Below are 20,664 nucleotides of genomic sequence, written 5' to 3' on the forward strand. Positions count from 1 at the left end.
CAGTTCCCTTTATCAATGTTGTATTGTTCTCAGCATATGGCTTTCACTTCCTTGGTCAGGTTTATTCCTAAGTATTTTATTTTTTTGGATGCAATTTTAAAATGGAATTTTTTTTTCTTTCCCTTTCTGATATTTCATTGTCAGTGGAAAGAAATGCAACCGATTTCTGTATGTTAATCTTATATCCTGCTACTTTGCTGAATTCGTTTATCAGTTTTAGTAGTTTTTGTGTGGAGTCTTTAGGGTTTTCTCTATATAGGATCATGTCTTCTGCATATTAACAGATTCATCTCTTCTCTTCCAATTTCAATGCCTTTTATTTCTTGTCTGATTGCTGTGGCTAGGACTTCCAATACTATGTTGAATAGTATTGTGATGAGAATGGGCATACTTGTCTTGTTCCAGATTTTAGCAGGAAGGCTTTCTGCTTTTAACCATTGAGTATTATGTTGGTTGCAGGTTTGTCACAAATAGCTTTTATTATGCTAAAATATGTTCCCTCTATACCCAGTTTGGTAAGAGTGTTTATCATGAATGGATGTTGAATTTTATCAAATGCTTTTTGTACATCTATTGAGATGATAATGTGGTTTTGTCTTTTTTTTTTGTTGAAGTGGTGTATCACATTGGTTGATTTGCATGTGTTGAACCATCTTTGTGATCCTAGGATGAATTCGACTTGATCATGGTGTATGATCTTTTTTATGTGTTGTTGGGTTTGGTTTGCTAATATTTCATTGAGAATTTTTACATCTATATTCATCAAAGATATTGGCTTGTAATTTTCTTTTTTGGTGGTGTCTTTGGTTTTTGTATCAGGGTGATGGTGGCTTCACAGAATGCCTTTAGGAGTGTTTCCCCCTCTTCAATCTTTTGGAATAGTTTGAGAAGGATTGGTATAATTTCTTCTTTGTATGTTTGGTAGAATTTCCCAGTGAAGCCGTTTCATTCTGGACTTCTTTTTGGAGGGAGTTTTATTATTATTATTATTATTATTATTACAGATTCTATTTCACTTCTAGTGATTAGTCTGTTCAAATTTTCCATTTCTTCTTGATTCAGTTTTGGTGGGCTAGAAACCTGTCCATTTCTTCTAGGGTGTCCACTTTTTTGGCATATAACTGTTCACAGTATTCTCTTTCTCTCTCTTTCTCTCTCTCCTTTTTTTTTTTTCTTTTGTATTTCTGTGGTATTCATTGTTATTTACCCTCTTTCATTTCTTATTTTGTTTATTTGGGTCCTCTCTCTTTTCTTCTTCACAATCATGGCCAGAGGTTTGTCAATACTGTTTACTCTTTCAAAGAACCAGCTCTTGGTTTTATTGATTTTTTTTTCTATTTTTAATCTCTATTTTATTTATTTCCTTTCTGATCTTTATTATTTCCTTCCTTCTGCTGACTTTAGATTTTGTTTGTTCTTTTTATAATTCTTTTAGGTGGTAGTTTAGGTTGTTTATTTGAGATTTTTCTTGTTTTTTTTTTTTTTTGAGGAATGACTGTATCGCTATGAACTTCCCTCTAAGAACTGCTTTTGCTGCATCCCATATATTTTGTATAGTTGTGTTTTCACTGTCATTTCTCAAGATATTTTTAAATTTCCTCTTTGATTTCATTGTTGACCCATAGGGTTTTTTTTTGTTTTTTGTTTGTTTGTTTGTTTGTTTTTTTTAGTAGCATGTTGTTTAGTCTCCATGTAATCTTTTTTCCCTCTCATTTCTCTTTTAGTGATTGATTCCTAGTTTCATGCCGTTGTAGTCAGAAAAGATGCTTGAAGTGATTTTTATTCTCTTAAATTTGTTGAGGCTTGTTTTGTGTCCTAGCATGTGGTCAATCCTAGGGAATGTTTGATGTGCACTTGAAATGAATATGCATTCTTTTTTTTTTTGATATAATGTCCTAAAAATATCAATTAAGCCTAACTGTTTCATTGTATCATTTAGGATCTCTGTTGCCTTATTGATTTTCTGTCTGGAAGAAAATCACAAGTGGAAAGTAAATCACTTAAATAAAGCAGCACACAGATTTAAGAAAGAAATTGGGAAAGTGATGATAGCTACAATGAGCAGTAAAAGGTTAAACATTGAAGATGTAAAAGAGGACATCAAAATCATAAAATGTTGGGGAGGAGAGTAAGGAAATGTAGATTTCTTTTTAGAATATGTTTGAGCCTATATGACTACCAGTGTAAAGCCAGTATGTATAGTAATGGGTTAACATACTTGAAAAACAGGGCAACCACAAATCAAAAACATACACTAGATTCACAAAAACCAAAATGAAGAGAACACAAACATAATACAGAAGAAACCATCCATCCACAGAAGAAAAAACAAAAAGAAAGGAAGAAAGAAGAAATACAAAATCAACTGGAAAAGAAGGTATAAAATGGCAATAAATACATATCTATTAATAATTACCTTAAATATCAATGGAGTAAATACTCCAATTGAAAGACACAGAGTGGCAGATTGGATAAAAAAAACAAGAGCCTACAATATGCTGCCTACAAGAGACCTACTTTAGGGTGAAGGACACACATATATTGAAAATGAGGGGATGGGAAAATATATTTCATGCAAACAGAAATGACAAGTGGGGGTTGCAATACTCATATCAGACAAAATAGAGTTTAAAACAAATGCCATAAAGAAAGATAAAGAAGGACATTATATAACAATAAAAGGGTCAATACAAGAGGATATTACCCTCGTTAACATATATACACCTAATATAGGAGCACCTAAATACATAAAACAAATAACAGAATCAAGGGAGAAGCTGATGGGAATACAATAATAGTAAGAGACTTTAATACCACATTCACATCAATGGACAGGTCTATGATCTATTTTGAATTCATTTCTGTGAAAGGTGTAAAGTCTGTATCTAGATTCAGTTTTCACATGTTCATGTCCATTTGTCTCATCATCATTTGTTGAAAAGATTATCTTTGCTCCATTATATTGCCTTTTCTCCTTTGTCAAAGATCATTAGACTGTATTTATGTGGGTCTGTTTCTGGGCTCTCTGTCCTGTTCCATTGACCTATTTGTCTATTCTTTCACCAGTACCACACTGTCTTGATTACTGTAGCTTTATAGTAAATCTTAATGTCAGAATAATGTCAGTCTCCCACCTTTGTTCTTATCCTTGGCTATTCTAGGTCTTTTCCTTCTCTATATAAACTTTAGAATCATTTTGCTAACATCCACAAAAGAACTTGCTAGGATTTTTGATTGGGATTGTATTGAGTCCATAGATCAAGTTGGGAGGAACTGACATCTTGACAATATCTTCCTGTGCACAAATATGAAATATCCGTCCATTTATTTAGTATTCCTTTGATATCTTTTATTAACATTTTATAGTTTTTTCAATAAAATTTATGCATATTTTGTTATATTTATACCTAAGTATATCATTTTGGGGTTCTAATATAAATGGTAGTGTGTTACTAATTTTTAATTTTGAATTCCTTATTAATTGCTGGAATATAGGAAAGTGATTGACTTGTGTATATTATCCTTATATCCTGCAACCTTATTATAATCACTTATTAGGCCCAGCAGGTTTTTTGGTCAATTCTTCTGGATTTTCTATGTAGATGATCATATTGTCTGTGAATAAAGATAACTATTTCTTCCTTCCCACTCTATACCTTTTATTGCCTTTTCTTGTTTCATTGCATTAGTTACAACTTCTAGTTTGACCTTGAGAAGCAGTGGTGAAAGGAGATATCCTTGCCTTGTTTCTGATATTAGCAGAAAAGCTCATCATTTAAGTATGATATTAGCTGTAGGTTTTTGCTGGTGCTCTTTATCAAGTTGAGGAAGTTCCCTTATATTACTAGTTTGCCAAGTTTTTTTTTTTTTTTAAATCATGAGTGGGTGTTAGATTCTGTCGGATGCTTGGTCTGCATCTATTGATAAGATCATGTGATTTTTCTTTTTTAGTCTGTGTGGTAGATTACATTAATTGACTTTGAAATATTGAGCCAAACTTGCATACCTGGGGTAAATCCCCCTTGATCATGGTAGCATGGTGCATAGTTCTTACATCATTGGTATCGCCTTGATAATATTTCTTTGAGGATTTTTGCATCTATGTTTATGAGCAATATTGGTCTGAAGTTTTCTTTTCTTGTAATGTCTTTGTCTGGTTTTGTTACTAGGATAGTGCTATCCTCATAGAATAAATTAGAAAGTATTACTGCTATTTTCTGGAAGAGATTTTGGAGAATTGGTGTATCTTTTTTAAATTTTTGGTAGAATTCACTGGTGTACACATCTGGGCCTGGAGCTTTGGGTTTTGGAAGATTATTAATTATTGATTCAATTTCTTCAATAGATATAAGCCTATTCAGATTGTCTATTTTTCTTGTGTGAGTTTTGGCTGATTGAATCTTTCAACAAATTTGTCCATTTCCTCTCTTTCTGCCAGAGGCATGAGGGGATTTGTCTCTGATATTCACTGTGAAAATCTTATAGAGCTCAAAAGTAAAACTCACCAAAGTATTGAGACCTCCCTATAACTGTGTCTTCCTGGTGTTTTAACTCTCAGAGTTGTTCACACTGAACCTCCATAAATTCATCAATTACAGTTCAGACTTTCCTACCCTGGCACTGGTTTCCCAGGAGGTTCACAGTTTTCTGTTCTGGCAAGTTGTGATGCTCTGTATCCACCCGTCTGTCTCTTTAATTTGGGAGGGAGCAGTTTACCCTGTGACCTCTATTCTCTGAGTGATCTAAGAAGAATTGTTGGTTTTTCAGTTTGTTCAGCATTTCACTTGTTGTTAGTATGGAGTGGCGACTTTTAATCTCCTTATGTGCTGGACCAGAAACAGGAAGGAACCTAGGAATTTTGACCTAAAATTGGCATTCTTTCTGTGTCCTGCAGCTGTCTCATATGGACTGAATTTTGCAGAGAGAATAACACTGACTGCCATCTCTTATATTATCATTCATCTTGTGTGGGTTAATAGCCTTATTCATACTTTGGAATCCACTCATCAACAATCTTGTCATCTTTCCTCTCATATTTTGTTGCCTAATTGAAATAAAATTTGGAGCCATACTAATTTCATTCAACACATAATAGGATGATATGGATATGATATTAAGCAAAAAATGTATACACAGTCTGCTTAAAGATGGTAAAGGGGCCACCCTTCACCTTGCACATCTTGGTGACTAGGACAAGCTTAGTATGGTTTTTTAAGGGGATAATGATTCTTCTGATCATAAAAGTACACTTTAATTTGTTTATACGTGTAAAATGCTGTGTACACACCATTATTTTACAAATACATGTTGTATCAAAAGCATATTTCTTTGGGGGAAGCTCAGGGAGAATAATAATGAAAAAGCCAATGTGGGCAATATGGGGATTTTTGTGAGGATGGAGATTCCAAATTGACAAGTAAATGCTAAGATCTACAAAGGGAGGAAAGCAGGATAATGTAAAGAATAGGTATTTATTTTCTAAGTATTGATGTGTTTTGGAAAAGTTCATGATGGTATTTATTTGTGATCAAACAGCCCAATGAAACTGCCTAGGATAAAGCAAAATAATTGAGTGTAAAATAAAGACTCTCAGAGCCTCAGGAGATATAATTCTGTAGGCCCACTCCCAAATCTGTTCTCAGTAATTTAAGAAGGAAATGATAATGGAGGCCATTCTTCTCAAATATTTCCTGAGTACATGGGTGTGTGACATAGTGATGAGGCTCTGGGGAGTGGTGCCTAAGGGTTAAATAAGGAGACAAACTCTCAGTTTCCTAGAAGTTTAATCTGAGAGGAGACATTGAAACAGGTATGCAGGGTGGGAGGGCTTAAGAATGGAGTCAACTGAGACCCAGATTGAAAATATCAACACCCTATCTTGTTTTGGTCACAAGTCATTTTGACCTGGTGTAAAGGGAGAGGGAAGGTGCCTCCCAGAAGGCTAGGAAAACAGGGGGCTCAGGTTCTTAGCTGGGTTTAAAGACTTCTTGGATTCAGTTCACTCACAAAATGATAATGTAACCACTAGTGAATGCCACTGCCCACCCCCCCACCCCCCCCAACATGGGCTTTGTCAGCATGTAATTCTCAGCACAGGCACAATTCTCAGCCCTTCCCCAGCTCCTGGTTTACTTTAAGCTCAAGCTTATTTATTTTTCCAGTTGTGCTTTCAGGCCTTTCAGGGTAGGTTGATTCCCTTAGACTTAAACAACTACACTCCCCCCTTTCCAAGTCCACTTAGAAACATGCTCCAACCCACATACTTAGTAGGCTATTTTCTTTAAGGAAAAAAAATTTCTTTTTTGTTTAAGCATTTCAAGTTGTTGCCTGTAACATTTATCTAGGAAACAATGCTTGACACAATTAACAGTTTTAAAACTACCATTTTAAAATCAGCTTCAAGTCTCCCCTGTCCCATTTTCTTAAAGCTAAAGAGTTTCTGGAGAAATCAAGATGCGTATTAACTTTACAACATCTGGGCTAATTCAATATTCTCAATTTGCCTTTTGAATTTTAATTTAGATGCACATGAACAAAAATGTTTTCCAGCCATGCCTTCAAGTACTGACTTTAGTATATACGTTGTCACAGATTGTGTGCACCTAAAGTAGTGAGAGGGTTAGGTGCAGAGGAATATTCATTCTATACGTAAAGTGCCCACACCAGAAACTCAAACCTGCATCCCAGAATGCACTTAGGTACACAGAAGCTTCAAAGGGAAATGTTTCCCTGAAGGGAATTGGTAAAATTGGAGTTGGGTGAACCTCAAAGGAGTCTCAATTTGCAAACATTGCTTATGTTTGGATTTGGAACTGATTTTGGCTCCAGTGGTTGGCATCTCTGTGCTGTGCTGTGAACTACCCCAGTCACAGAGAAGGGGGAGGAAGAGGAGTAAAATTTCCAAAAAACACACAATAGTGCAATGTTGATGCGATTAAGAAAATTAGAAAATGAAGTTTAAATTGAAAAAGTCCATCTTCATCTTTTGCTTCCTTTGTGATATCCTTTCAGCTCCATATCCTCTGTCTTCTTTGATCTCATTTGCCTTCCACTTTTCCTTCCCTTTCCTTTTCTTACAAGATTGCTATTCAAGCCTGTTCCTCCCTTTCTTCCAGAATTTGCCTCAAGGGCTTGAGTTATGAATTTCAGGGCTGAAAAAGGTCTGGCAGGTTGCAAAACAGTATGTTCAGTGTGAGCTAAATTTTGAAACGGGAAACTATGCATTTGTTTATGTGCATGTGTGTATGTGCATAGGCAAGAGGTTAGAAGGGTACTTAAAATTTTCTACAGTGTTCTTTTCTGGACTATGGGTGGTTTTCTCCGCCTCCTCCTCCTTCTTCTTTTTCATATTCTTTGTAATATAACGGATTTTCTCACTTTTCTGCAAAGAACACTTTCACTATAATGAACGTGGTATATATAAAAGAGCTGGTAATTTGACATGGTCTTATTGTCGATTTTTAGCCACCTTATATTCTTTCCTGTGTCTTTTTACTTTTTTATTATCACTATTTCGTTTTAATAAAGTTCTTACTTTGTGCCTATTGCATTTTAGTTATGAAAGGATGTTTAACTTTGCCTTCATTTAAAAAAATTATTTAAATTTTCATTGTTTGAATGTGTTGATATGTGTGATTAAATAAGTATAACCTCACTTTAGACAGTGGATGGATTTCTGAGATGTTGTGTGTAAATAAAGGTTTAACAAATAGTATTTAGAAAGCTTTAGAGAAATATACTCTTCCTGCAAAACAATAAAAATAATTCTTTTGGAAAAGTAAATAATGTCACAAAATTTTCCTTCTTGAAAGTTTCACAGACCAGTTTTTCATTATAACATAGTAATATGGCTCAAGGAGGTAAAAAATAATCAGAGAGAACAGAAATATATAAAAATCACATATTTTGTCAAGGAAATGAATTATTAGATATCTGTGCATGCATAATATGTGTCCATACATACATTTAAAGAAACACTGACTCAGACCTTTTCAGTTTTCTTACATGCATGATCTTCAGTGAAACTCCCTTTTCATGGGCCTTTACATAAAACATAGCTTCTTTTATTCTCACCAAGAATCTGAAAGGAGGGACTTCCTTGGTGGCGCAGTGGTTAAGAATCTGCCTGCCAATGCAGGGGATGTAGGTTTGATCCTTGGTCCAGGAAGATCCCACATGCTGCAGAGCAACTAAGCCCATGCCCACAACTACTGAGCCTGTGCTCTAGAGCCCACAAGCCACAACTACTGAGCCTGTGTGCTGCAACTACTGAAGCCCTTGCCTAGAGCCCATGTCCTGAAACAAGAGAAGCCACCACACTGAGAAGCCCACTCACCACAACGAAGAGTAGCCCCCGCTCACTGCAACTGGAGAAAGCTCGCGTGCAGCAAAGAAGACCTAACACAGCCAAAAAGAAAAAAAAAAAAGAAAAAAAAAGAAAGGAAGAGCAGTCTCGATTGGTAAAAGTCTGCATTACAGAATATGTCTAGAAATATGGAAGTTTGTCTAAAAAAGACGGGCGTAAATGGCCCTTTTACTGTAACTAGCCAAAACGTTCTCAAGGAGAAATGTCATAAATTCTGCATTACTGAGGCTTAATTTATCATGCATTCTAGTGGTTGAAAGCATGAACTCTCTGACCAGAGGCTCTGGATTCAATCACAGCTCAGCCTCTTACTAGGCCTGAAACTTTGGGCTGTAAAGTATCTTCTCTGTACTTCAGTTTACTCATTTGTAAAACAAAGAAAATAATAGTACTTACTTCAAACAGTTGCTGTAAGAATTTAGTTAAAAAATACATGCATGCACTTAGAACAGGGCCTTGCCATAGCTAATAATAGCTAATAATAGCTATAAGTTGCTATTATTATTATTTCAATGAGGCAGCATGATACATGAAGACAGGTATTGGAGTGGTGGCATTATGTAATGGTTAAGATGGTAGGTTCCAGAGTCAGACTGCTTGAGCTTCAATTCTCATTCATCTCTTATGTGCTAAGCAACTGTGCTTCAGTTTCCTCACAAGCAGAAGTGTGCTAATTGTAGTACCTACCTCACAGAAAGATGTAAAGGTTATTAAAAAGATTTAACACCTTTAAGTCACTTAGAACCATATATGGCACATAGCATTTGGTAAATATTGATATTATTATTAGTGGCTATTTGACTCTGTTGCAACACTCACTTTTCCAGTCTGCTTTTTTATGAATAAAATGGAAATAATAACTCTCAGGCTGCTCAAGCACCTTCCTAATTTACTTTATATCTCAGAGGATCAATTATTAAGTATTGTCTCTCATCTCCAAACCCACCCTTCTACACCCCATGTTGTGGTGCTGGGACAGGGAGCCTGCAAGCCTCATTTCTGCCATAGCAGCCCCTCCTTAGGAATCTGACTGTGGTTTCCATGGGCTTCTGTGTTTTAATATTTCCAAACTCTTCCTTTGTTCCCTCAGCCTGAGGAGTGAAAACTGCTTCTTGAAATTGCTACCTCTTTGATACCTTTGCATCCTCTTCCTACTCTTCTGTTACCTAGTTAACCACTTTATGCTATTTAGCAATCCTTTATGTTGAATTATCTTTGTTCGAATAATTTGTATGGTTTCTGATTCCTAATTAGATCCTGACAGATAACTTAGGAAATCTTAGACTCATTCAGGAAGCAGAACACCTGGAAGTTATGGTATTTGAAGCAAAATCATGAAAGACTGACAATCCATAAACTCTGAGAGAAGACATCATTTTTCTCAGCTGCTAGTGTCTTAGCTTATTACCAACAATTAATAATAGTCCAAAGATCGAATTTATATTCATGGCAGAAAAACAGAAAGATGTCTACTATTTTTTTTCCCTTGAGTGTATCTTCTTTTGCTAGAATTTATTTCGGCAGTGATTCAGCTCAAAGGAGATCAACATATCTCAGTTGCAAAGTTAAGACTCTTTATCCCTCCTATTTATGCTTCTGTTTTAAGGGATCATAATCCCCCTACCACTCCCCCAACCCCACCAACACAAACATAATGGGAAGGTAAACTACAACCCAAGTGCAGTTATTATGAACTCTACTTTCCGTTGTTGAAGTTTAAATTTAAGGGAACCTGCTATGTTCGGAAACATCTTTGCAAAACAAGATGGCTACTTGGAGAGAGGCAGGAGTGTTCTGTGACTAATGTGGAACTGAATTCAAACCTTGTTTTCCGGCTGAATCTTTTTAATTGTGGCAAATTGTGACTTCCTGTTTTTTTCCAGGGCAGGGACATGGCTAATGAGAAGGCCCCATAAGGATACTTGGACATCAAATGACTCTTACAAAAGAGCATTTTGATGATTTAAGTGTAAATAAATTAGAAACATACTGCAGTATTTGATGTCTTTTAAAGTCCCTGTGAGGTTAAAAATGGAGAGCCAGTGAAGAACTAGAGAAAATGAGAAACTTAGTGACATGAACTATTTTGAAGTACTCTTGGACTCATTGATGAGCCCCCCAAAAAGGCTGATTTTATATTCTTAATTGATAATGAAAGTGTCTTCATTAATCCTGACCATCAGAGTCATGCAAGTAACAATTATAACTGGAATCTGTTTCAGCAAATGAGGATGTATTTTTTTATAAGAAAGTGATCCTATGGTAATACATTCTAAGTCATAGGTAAGTTTCCTGCAATTCCTAAAGGAAGTATCTTGTGAGAAATGTGTAAGCATTTTTCTGTAATATAAGGGGTGGGGGTAGGTGGCAAAAGGGGGAGAAAAAAAGAAGAGATTATACTTGCTAGATCCTGAAAGTTTTTGGATAGTGGAAGCATTGGTTTCAATTGATCTAAGTTAAAACAAAGTAAATTATGAAGAACATTTCCTGTTGCATTTGTTAACATTGACGTCAGAACTTCTCATTCTATTAAGTCTGCCTCATTGACTTCACAGAGATCAATAAAAGCAAGTCTCTTTATTCTTTTCTTCTCTAGAAATCCTGGCACTAAACTGAATGTGGCAGTAAACTGAAGTTGGAAAATTAAGGAAGAGTTGTATTTTCACAATACCTCAAGTAGGTTTACATTGGCCCATGCCTTTCCCCTTTCTGTCCCTTGCATCATATTCTGTAAAATGACAGCCTGGAGTCACTGAACTTTCTTGACTCCGAACCTGGGGCATATAGGGAGTCAAACATTTTACACTGAGAATTTAACACCCTTTACTTTCTCCCTAATTTCTTTTCCTCCACATACATGGACTTTATTAATACGAACATATACAGTTTGCCTTATATTTGTTAATTTTAGTACTTTCAAAAAATATTTTGTTTTATAACCATATTTACAACCTTTTACCTGAGCTCTATGTTTACTACATTTCAGTAGTTAGCACTGGACCTTTTATACCCTGACTTCTTCATTTTTGGATTCTTATCTTTCTGTTGGCTGGTGTATATCTCCAAAAAATATTTTAAAAAATATGAAAAAAAATGTATTTTCAGATGACTTACCAATCTGAGACTATCCGTCTTTTGTATTCACAAATGAATGACCTTTTTGTTACCAAGTCCAAGCTCACTCTCCTCGCCGCACGACAGGCCAATGAGTCAGAGACGAGGTATTGAGGCAAGGAATATGACTTTATTCGGAAAGCCAGCAAACCGAGAAGATGGCAGACTAGTGTCTCCTAAAAACCATCTTAACTGGATCTGGATGCCAATTTGTTTCGTAGAATCAGAGAGGGCGAGGCTGTGAGGAAGTAAAGTTAAAGAGCCATCAGTCTTGCAAAAGATCTCTGGGAATGACCAACCTTGGTGAGGGGATATGTTAATTTCAGCCATTCACACAAGTGGGCAGGGCACCTGCCTGTGAGCTAAACAGAGGCATGTTAGTTCAGGCAGAGGGGCAGTGTTCCCTGAGGCAGGCCATCATGTATGATAATAATAACAAAAGCAACAAAAAGCAAAGGTTAAAGTCAAAGAAAACAGATCTAACATGGAGTCCGATTTAGCTCTTCTCGGTTACATTTTTTTTAAGCTCTTTATTGGAATATAATTGCTTTACACTGTTGTGCCAGTTTTTGCTGTACAACAAAGTGGATCAGCTGTATTTATACATACATCCCCATATCCCCTCCCTCCCGCTACTCCTTCCCACCTTCCCTATTCCAGCCCTCTAAGTCATCATCCATCATTGAGTTTATCTCCCTGTGTTATACAGCAGCTTCCCACTAGCTAGCTATTTTACATTTGGTAGTGTGTATATGTCAATGCTACTCTCTCACTTCATCCCAGCTTCCCCCTCACCCCATCATCCACCGTGTCCTCAAGTCCATTCTCTACATCTGCATCTTTATTCTTTCCCTGCCACTGGGTTCATCAGTACCATTTTTTCAGATTCCATATATATAAGTTAGCATATGGTATTTGTTTTTCTCTTTCTGGCTTACTTAGCTCTGTATAACAGACTCTAGGTCCATCCACTTCACTATGAATAGCTCAATTTCGTTGCTTTTTATGACTGAGTAATATTCCATTGTATATATGTGCCACATCTTTTTTTTTAACAACTTTTATTGAATTACAATTGAATACAATAAACTGCATATATTTAAAGTGTACAATTTGATATTTTTTTTCTTATTAGTAATGTATATATGGCAATCCCAATCTCCCAGTTCATTTCCCCTCCCCTCCCACTTGGTGTCCATATGTTTGTTCTCTATATCTGTATCTCTATTTCTGCCTTGCAAACCAGTTGAATGTACCATTTTTCTATATTCCACATATATGTGTTAATATATGATATTTGTTTTTCTCTTTCTGACTCACTTCACTCTATATGACAGTCTCTAGGTCCATCCATGTCTCTACAAATGTCCCAATGTCATTCCTTTTTTACAGCTGACTAATATTTCATTGTATATATGTACCACATCTTCTTTATCCATTCATCTATTGATGGAAATTTAGGTTGATTCCACGTCCTGGCTATTGTAGATAGTGCTGCAGTGAACATTATGGTACATGTTTCTTTTTGGATTATGGTTTTCTCAGGGTACATGCCCAGTAGTGGAATTGCTGGGTTATACGGTAGTTCTATTTTTAGTTTTTTAAGGAACCTCCATACTGTTTTCCATAGTGGCTGTACCAATTTACATTCCCACCAAGAGTGCAGGAGGGTTCCTTTTTCTCCACACCCTCTCCAGCATTTATTGTTTCTACATTTTTTGATGACGGCCATTCTGACCGGTATGAGGTGATACCTCATTGTGACTTTAACTTGCATTTCTCTAATGATTATTGATGCTGAGCATCTTTTCATGTATTTGTTAGCCATCTGCTATTTAAGTCTTTTGCCCATTTTTTTGATTGGGTTATTTGCTTTTTTGGTGTTAAGCTGCATGAGCTGCTTGTATATTTTGGAGGTTAATCCTTTGTCGGTTGCTTCATTGGCAATTATTTTCTCCCATTCTGAGGGTTGTCTTTCTGTCTTGTTTATAGTTTCCTTTGCTGTGCAGAAGCATTAAAGTTTCACTAGGTCCCACTTGTTTATTTTTGTTTTTATTTCCATTACTCTAGGAGGTGAGTCAGAAAAGATCTCGCTGTGATTTATGTCAAAGAGTGCTCTTCCTATGTTTTCCTCTAAGAGTTTTATACTGTCTGGCCTTACATGTAGGTCTTGAATCCATTTGGAGTTGATTTTTGTGTATGGTGTTAGGAAGTGTTCTAATTTCATTCTTTGACATGTTGCTGTCCAATTTTCCCAGCACCACTTTTTGAAGAGGCTGTCTTTTTTCCATTGTATATTCGTGCCTCCTTTGTCAAAGAGAAGGTGCCCATATGTGTTTGGGCTTACTTCTGAGTTCTCTATTCTATTCCATTGATCTTCCTTTCTCTTTTTGTGCCAGTACCATACTGTCTTGATCACTATGGCCTTGTAGTATAGTTTGAAGTCAGGAAGCCTGATTCCACCAACTCCATTTTTCCTTCTCAAGATTGCTTTGGCTATTCAGGGTCTTTTGTGTCTCCATACAAATTTTAGGATTTTTTGTTCTAGTTCTGTAAAAAATGCCATTGGTAATTTGATTGGGATTGCATAGAATCTGTAGATTGCTTTGGGTAATATAGTCTTTTTCACAATATTGATTCTTCCAATCCAAGAACAGGTATATTTCTCCATCTGTTTGTGTCATCTTTGATTTCTTTCATGCATGTCTTATAGTTTTCTGAATACAGGTCTTTTACCTCCTTAGTTAGGTTTATTCCTAGGTATTTTATTCTTTCTTTTGTTGCATTGGTGAACAGGATTGTTTCCTTAATATCTCTTTCTGATCTTTCATTGTTAGTGTATAGGAATGCAAGAGATTTCTTTGTGTTAATTTTGTATCCTGCAACTTTACCAAATTCATTGATTAGCTCAAGTAGTTTTCTGGTGGCATCATTAGGATTTTCTACATATAGTATCATGTCATCTGCCAACAGTGACAGTTTTACTTCTTTTTTTCCAATTTGGATTCCTTTTATTTCTTTTTCTTCTCTGATTGCTGTGGCAAGGACTTCCAAAAATATGTTGAATAGTAGTGGTGAGAGTAGTGGACATCCTTGTCTTGTTCCTGATCTTAGAAGGAATGCTTTCAGTTTTTCACCATTGAGAATGACGTTTGCTGTGAGTTTGTCATATACGGCCTTTATTATGTTGAGGTAGGTTCCCTCTATGCCCATTTTCTGGAGAGTTTTTATCATAAATGGGTGTTGATTTTGTCAAAAGCTTTTTCTGCATCTGTTGAGATGATCATATGGTTTTTATTCTTCAATTTGTTAATATGGTGTTATTACATTGATTGATTTGCATATACTGAAGAATCCTTGCATTCCAGGGATAAATCTCACTTGATCATGGTGTATGATCCTTTTAATGTGTTGTTGGATTCTGTTGGCTAGTATTTTGTTGAGGATTTTTGCATCTAAATTCATCAGTTATATTGGTCTGTAAGTTTCTTTTTTTGTAGTATCTTTGTCTGATTTTGGTATCAGGGTGATGGTGGCCTTGTAGAATGAGTTTGGGAGTGTTCCTTCCTCTGCAATTTTTTGGAAGAGTTTGAGAAGGATGGGTGTTAGCTCTTTTCTAAGTGTTTGATAGAATTCACCTGTGAAGCCATCTAGTCTTAGACTTTTGCTTGTTGGAATATTTTTAATCACAGTTTCAATTTCATTCCTTGTGATTGGTCTGTTCATATTTTCTATTTCTTCCTGATTCAGTCTTGGAAGGTTATACCTTTCTAAGAATTTGTCCATTTCTTCCAGGCTGTCCATTTTATTGTCATATAGTTGCTTGCAATAGTCTCTTATGATGCTTTCTATTTCTGCAGTGTCCATTGTAACTTCTCCTATTTCATTTATGATTTTATTAATTTGAGTCCTCTCCCTCTTTTTCTTGATGAGTCTTGCTAAAGGTTTATCAATTTTGTTTATCTTCTCAAAGAACCAGCTTTTAGTTTTATTGATCTTTGCCATTGTTTTCTTTGTTTCTATTTCATTTATTTCTGCTCTGATCTTTATGATTTCTCTCCTTCTACTAACTTTGGGTTTTGCTTGCTCTTCTTTCTCTAGTTTCTTTAGGTGTAAGTTTAGATTGTTTATTTGGAGTTTTTCTTGTTTCTTGAGGTAGGATTGTATTACTATAAACTTCCCTCCTAGAACTGCTTTTGCTTCATTCCATAGGTTTTGGATCATTGTATTTTCATTGTCATTTGTCTCTAGGAATTTTTTTATTTCCTCTTTGACTTCTTCAGTGATCTCTTGGTTATTTAGAGCATATTGTTTAGCCTCCATGTGTTTGTGTTTTTTACAGTTTTTTTCCCTGTAATTAATTTCTAATCTTATATCGTTGTGATTGAAAAAGATGCTTGATACAATTTCAGTTTTCTTAAATTTACCAAGGCTTGATTTGTGACCCAAGATGTGATCTATCCTGGAGAATGTTCCATGTGCACTTGAGAATAAAGTGTCATCTGCTGTTTTCAGATGGAATGTCCTATAAATATCTGTTAAATCTGTCTGGTCTATTGTGTCATTTAAAGCTTGTGTTTCCTTATTAATTTTCTGTCTGGATGATCTGTCCATTGATATAGTGGGGTGTTAAAGTCCCCCACTATGATTGTGTTACTGTTGATTTCCTCTTTTAAATTTGTTAGCATTTGCCTGATGTATTGAGGTGCTTCTATATTGGGTGCATATATATTTATAATTGTTATATCTTCTTCTTGGATTGATCTCTTGATCATTATGTAGTGTCCTTCCTTGTTTCTTGCAACATTCTTTATTTTAAGGTCTATTTTATCTGATGTGAGTATTGTTACTGCAGATTTCTTTCTTTCTTTCTGTCTCTCTTTCTTTCTTTCCTTCCTTCCTTCCTTCCTTCCTTCCTTCCTTCCTTCCTTCCTTCCTCCCTCCCTCCCTCCCTCCCTCCCTCCCTCTCCCTCTCTCTCTCTCTTTCTGTCTTTCTTTCTTTCTTTCTTTCTTTCTTTCTTTCTTTCTTTCTTTCTTTCTTTCTTTCTTTCTTTCTTTCTTTCTTCTTTTGTTTTTTGGCTGTGTTGAGTCTTCATTGCTGCACGTGGGCTTTCTCCAGTTGCAGAGAGAGGGGGCTACTCTTTGTTGTGGTGCACAGGTTTCTCATTGTGGTGGCTTCTCTTATTGTGGAGCATGAGCTGTAGGTGCATGGGCTTCAGTAGTTGTGGCATGCAGACTCAATAGTTGTGGCTTGTGGGCTCAAGAGTGCAGGCTCAGTGGTTGTGGCATGCAGGCTTAGTTGCTCCACAGCATGTGGGATATTCTTAGACCAGGGCTCAAACTCACGTCCCCTGCATTGGCAGGTGGATTCTTTAACCACTGCACCACAAGGGAAGCCCTCCAGCTTTCTTTTGATTTCCATTTGCATGGAATATTTTTTTCCATCCCCTCACTTTCAGTCTGTATGTGTCCCTAGGTCTGAAATGGGTCTTTTGTAGGCAGAGTATATATGGGTCTTGTTTTTGTATCCATTCAGCCAGTCTGTGGCTTTTGGTTGGAGCATTTAATCCATTTACATTCAAGGCAATTATTGATATGTATGTCCCTATTACCATTTTTGTAATTGTTTTGGGTTTGTTTTTTGTAAGGCCTTTTCTTCTCTTGTGTTTCTCACTTAAAGAAGATCCTTTAAGCATTTGGTGTAGGGCTGGTTTGGTAGTTCTGAATTCTCTTAACTTTTGTTTTCTGTAAAGCTTTTGATTTCTCCATTGAATCTGAATGAGACCCTTGCTGGGTAGAGAATTCTTGGTTTTAGGTTCTTCCCTTTCATCACTTTAAATGTATCATGCCACTCCCTTCTGTCCTGTAGAGTTTCTGCTGAGAAATCAGTTGTTAAGCTTATGGGAGTTCCCTTGTATGTTATTTGTCTTTTTTCTCTTGTTGCTTGTAATAGTTTTTCTTTAATTTTTGTCAATTTGATTACTACATGTCTTGGCATGTTTCTCCTTGCATTTATCCTGCCTGGGACTCTCTGTGCTTCCTGGACTTGGGTGACTATTTCCTTTCCCATGTTAAGGAAGTTTTTGACTACAATCTTTTCAAATATTTTCTCAAGTCTTTTCTTTCTTTCTTCTTCTGGGACCCCTATAATAGGAATGTTGGTGTGTTTAATGTTGTCCCAAAGATCTCTTAGGCTGTCTTCATTTCTTTTCATTCTTTTTTCTTTACTTTGTTCTGTGGCCGTGATTTTCCACCATTCTGCCTTCCAGGTCACTTATCCTTTCTTCTGCCTCAGTTATTCTGCTATTGATTCCTTCTAGTGTATTTTTCATTTCAGTTATTGTTTTGTTCATCTCTGTTTATTTGTTCTTTAATCCTTCTAGGTCTTTGTTAAACAATTCTTGCATTTTCTCCATTCTTTTTCCAAAGTCCTGGATCATCTTCACTATCATTATTCTGAATTGTTTTTCTGGAAGGTTGCCTATCTCCACTTCATTTAGTTGTTTTTCTGGGGTTTTATCTTGTTCCTTCATCTGGTACAAGGTCCTCTCCTTTTCATTTTCTCTGTCTTTCTGTGGCTGTTGTTTTCATTCTGCAGGCCTCAGGATCATAGTTTTTCTTGCTACTGCTGTCTGCTCTTTGGTAGATGAGGCTATCTAAGAGGCTTGTGAATGCTTCCTGGTGGGAGGGACTGGTAGTGGGTAGAGCTGGGTGTTGCTCTGGTGGGCAGAGCTCAGTAAAACTTTAATCTGCTTGTCTGCTGATGGGTGGGGCTGAGTTCCCACCCTGTTGGTTGTTTGGCCTGAGGCGACCCAGCACTGGAGATTATAGGCTCTTTGGTGGGGCTAATGGCGGACTCCAGGAGAGCTCACACCAATGAGCACTTCCCAGAATCCTCGCTGCCCGCATCTCAGTCCCCATGGTGAGCCGTAGCTGCCCCCCACCTCTACAGGCCACCCTGAAACACTAGCAAGTAGGTCTGGTTCAGTCTTCTATGGGGTCACTGCTCCTTCCCCCCTGGGTCCTGGCATGCACACTACTTTTTGTGTGCCTTCCAAGAGTGGAGTCTTTGTTTCCCCTAGTCCTGTGGAAGTCCTCCAATCAAATCCCACTGGCCTTCAGTCTGAATCTCTAGGGATTCCTCCTCCCATTGCCAGACCTCCAGGTTGGGAAGCCTGACGTGGGGCTCAGAACCCTCACTCCAGTGGGTGGACTTTTGTGGTATAACTGTTCTCCAGTTTGTGAGTCGCGCACCCAGCGGTTATGGGATTTGATTTTATTATAATTATGCCCCTCCTCTGCCATCTCATTGTGGCTTCTTTTTTGTCTCTGGATGTGAGGTGTCTTTTTTGGTGAGCAAAAGATTGGTGAGGTGTCAAAGATTGTTTAGCAGTTAGATGTGATTCTGGTGCTCTCACAAGAGAGAGTGAGTGCATGTCTTTCTGCTCTACCATCTTGAAACAATCTCCCAAAGATCTTTTTTAAGAAAGTAACTTATTCTCTGAGTTACATGGTTAATATTCTTTTTTGCTTTTTCTATAGAGTTTTTCAGCAGTACTAGGCTGACTTTTCTCTAATTCTCCTCATAAGAAAAGCTCCACACGGATTGGACTTTTAACTAAAGAGGCTTTGTCAGGTTGGGGTGGAGTGTTCTCCTCCCTCTCCACCGGACCCTTTGACACTTGGAACATATGGAAGGCATGATGACATTCTAGAGTCCAGCATGCATTGCTCTCTTACTCCTCCTTCTCCTGCCTACAGAGCCCACTGTCTTCAGATGGGTGTTTCACCTCCCAGGTGCACCATGCCACTATCAGACCCTCTCACATATCCTGACATGTGATTGCTTCAACTTTTAGTCCTCAAACAGGTACAAACCAGCATTTTTGGTTACTTCAAAAAGCGATGCCCATGCTACAGAGTGGGATTTCCAAGTTTTCTCATTGTTCCTGTCAGGCTTAATTTTCAGTGTTGGTGGAGGTTTTCCTCTTTTTCTCTGACTTCAGTGTTGCATTTTAATGGCAGCAGCTCTGGCTGGGGCTGATAGGCAGATGCCATTGTAAAGTAGAAATAAAATTATTGGGCCAAAGAGTCTGCACACTTAAAACTCTCTGCATGTATTTCTGAGTAGCATTCCAAAAACTTGGCGTCGATTTGCTCTTCTGTCAGCCAGAAACTTTTTCCCAAGGTTGCTCTTGAACCTGTATTTTTGCTGTCTCATAGAAATAATTCCTTCAGCCAAGCATTTTTATTTTTATCTGCCTGTGCCGATAGTCATGTTTGATGTTTGTATCTTTAAAGCATCTGACTGACAGACTTGTATTTTTTTTTCTTAAATATAGCATCAATATGGTTTATGTAGCAAGAGCCCAGTGTTTGTTATCAGTAGTTCAAGCCTTGGTTTCCCCATTTACCTGCTGTGTGATCAGAACAAGTTGTTCAAGTTCTCTGGGCCTCACCTGCAAAGTGCTGACTGACATTCCTACATGCACAGTTATGACAGGCATGTGAATTGAGGGCTCGGTAGGTGCTTTGTAAATATAAATTCTGTAGGAATGTTGGCAGAGTGATTGAGTTAGTGGGTTCTCCAATCAAAAAGGTATCACTTAAGGCACTTACTTGCTGCTGGTCCAGATTTCTAACCTCCCTGAAATTTTGTCTCCTCATCTGTACAAATGCTGAATAAAACATACACATGGTGATAGAATGGTTTTAAAAATATATACATGCCCCTCAGAGTTGCTGTGAGAATAATTAAATTAACTAAATAAGGAGGCAATTAGATCAAAGTGTCTAATGCCATGGTGCCATCATCAAATCAAAATCTAAGCCTGTCAGTGCCTCAAGGTTACGCAACCAAAATGCTAAGGACAACCAATTCCACATGGCCAACCAGGCTTTAAGCTATATCCAGATAATTTCCTTTCTTTGCTTTTGTACTTTTTCTATATGTCTGTCCCTGGCTTCTGTCAGAGCACTGCTCCTAACCAGTTCCAATTTGGCACTGTCCAATTTGATCAATTTTTGCTCAAATAAACTCTTAAAAATTTTAATATGCCTTGTTTATCTTTTAACAGGATTAAATTAGTAAATGAATGTAAGATCTCTGCACAGAATAAGTGGTCCACAAACATGAGTCACTGTTATAATCATTATATTCTGCGGCAAGACCCAACGCAGGTCAC

The 20,664-nt window shown here is 37.0% G+C and overlaps 1 long non-coding RNA gene across 1 annotated transcript in view; it reads left to right on the forward strand.

Moving 5' to 3' along the window:
* The window catches only part of LOC130846775 (uncharacterized), a 381,247-nt gene that overhangs the window by 213,260 nt on the left and 147,323 nt on the right, over positions 1 to 20,664 (forward strand). The gene's annotated exons all lie outside the window — the stretch shown is intronic.

Source organism: Hippopotamus amphibius, chromosome 2 (assembly GCF_030028045.1).
Source record: "Hippopotamus amphibius kiboko isolate mHipAmp2 chromosome 2, mHipAmp2.hap2, whole genome shotgun sequence".
Lineage (NCBI taxonomy): Eukaryota > Metazoa > Chordata > Mammalia > Artiodactyla > Hippopotamidae > Hippopotamus > Hippopotamus amphibius.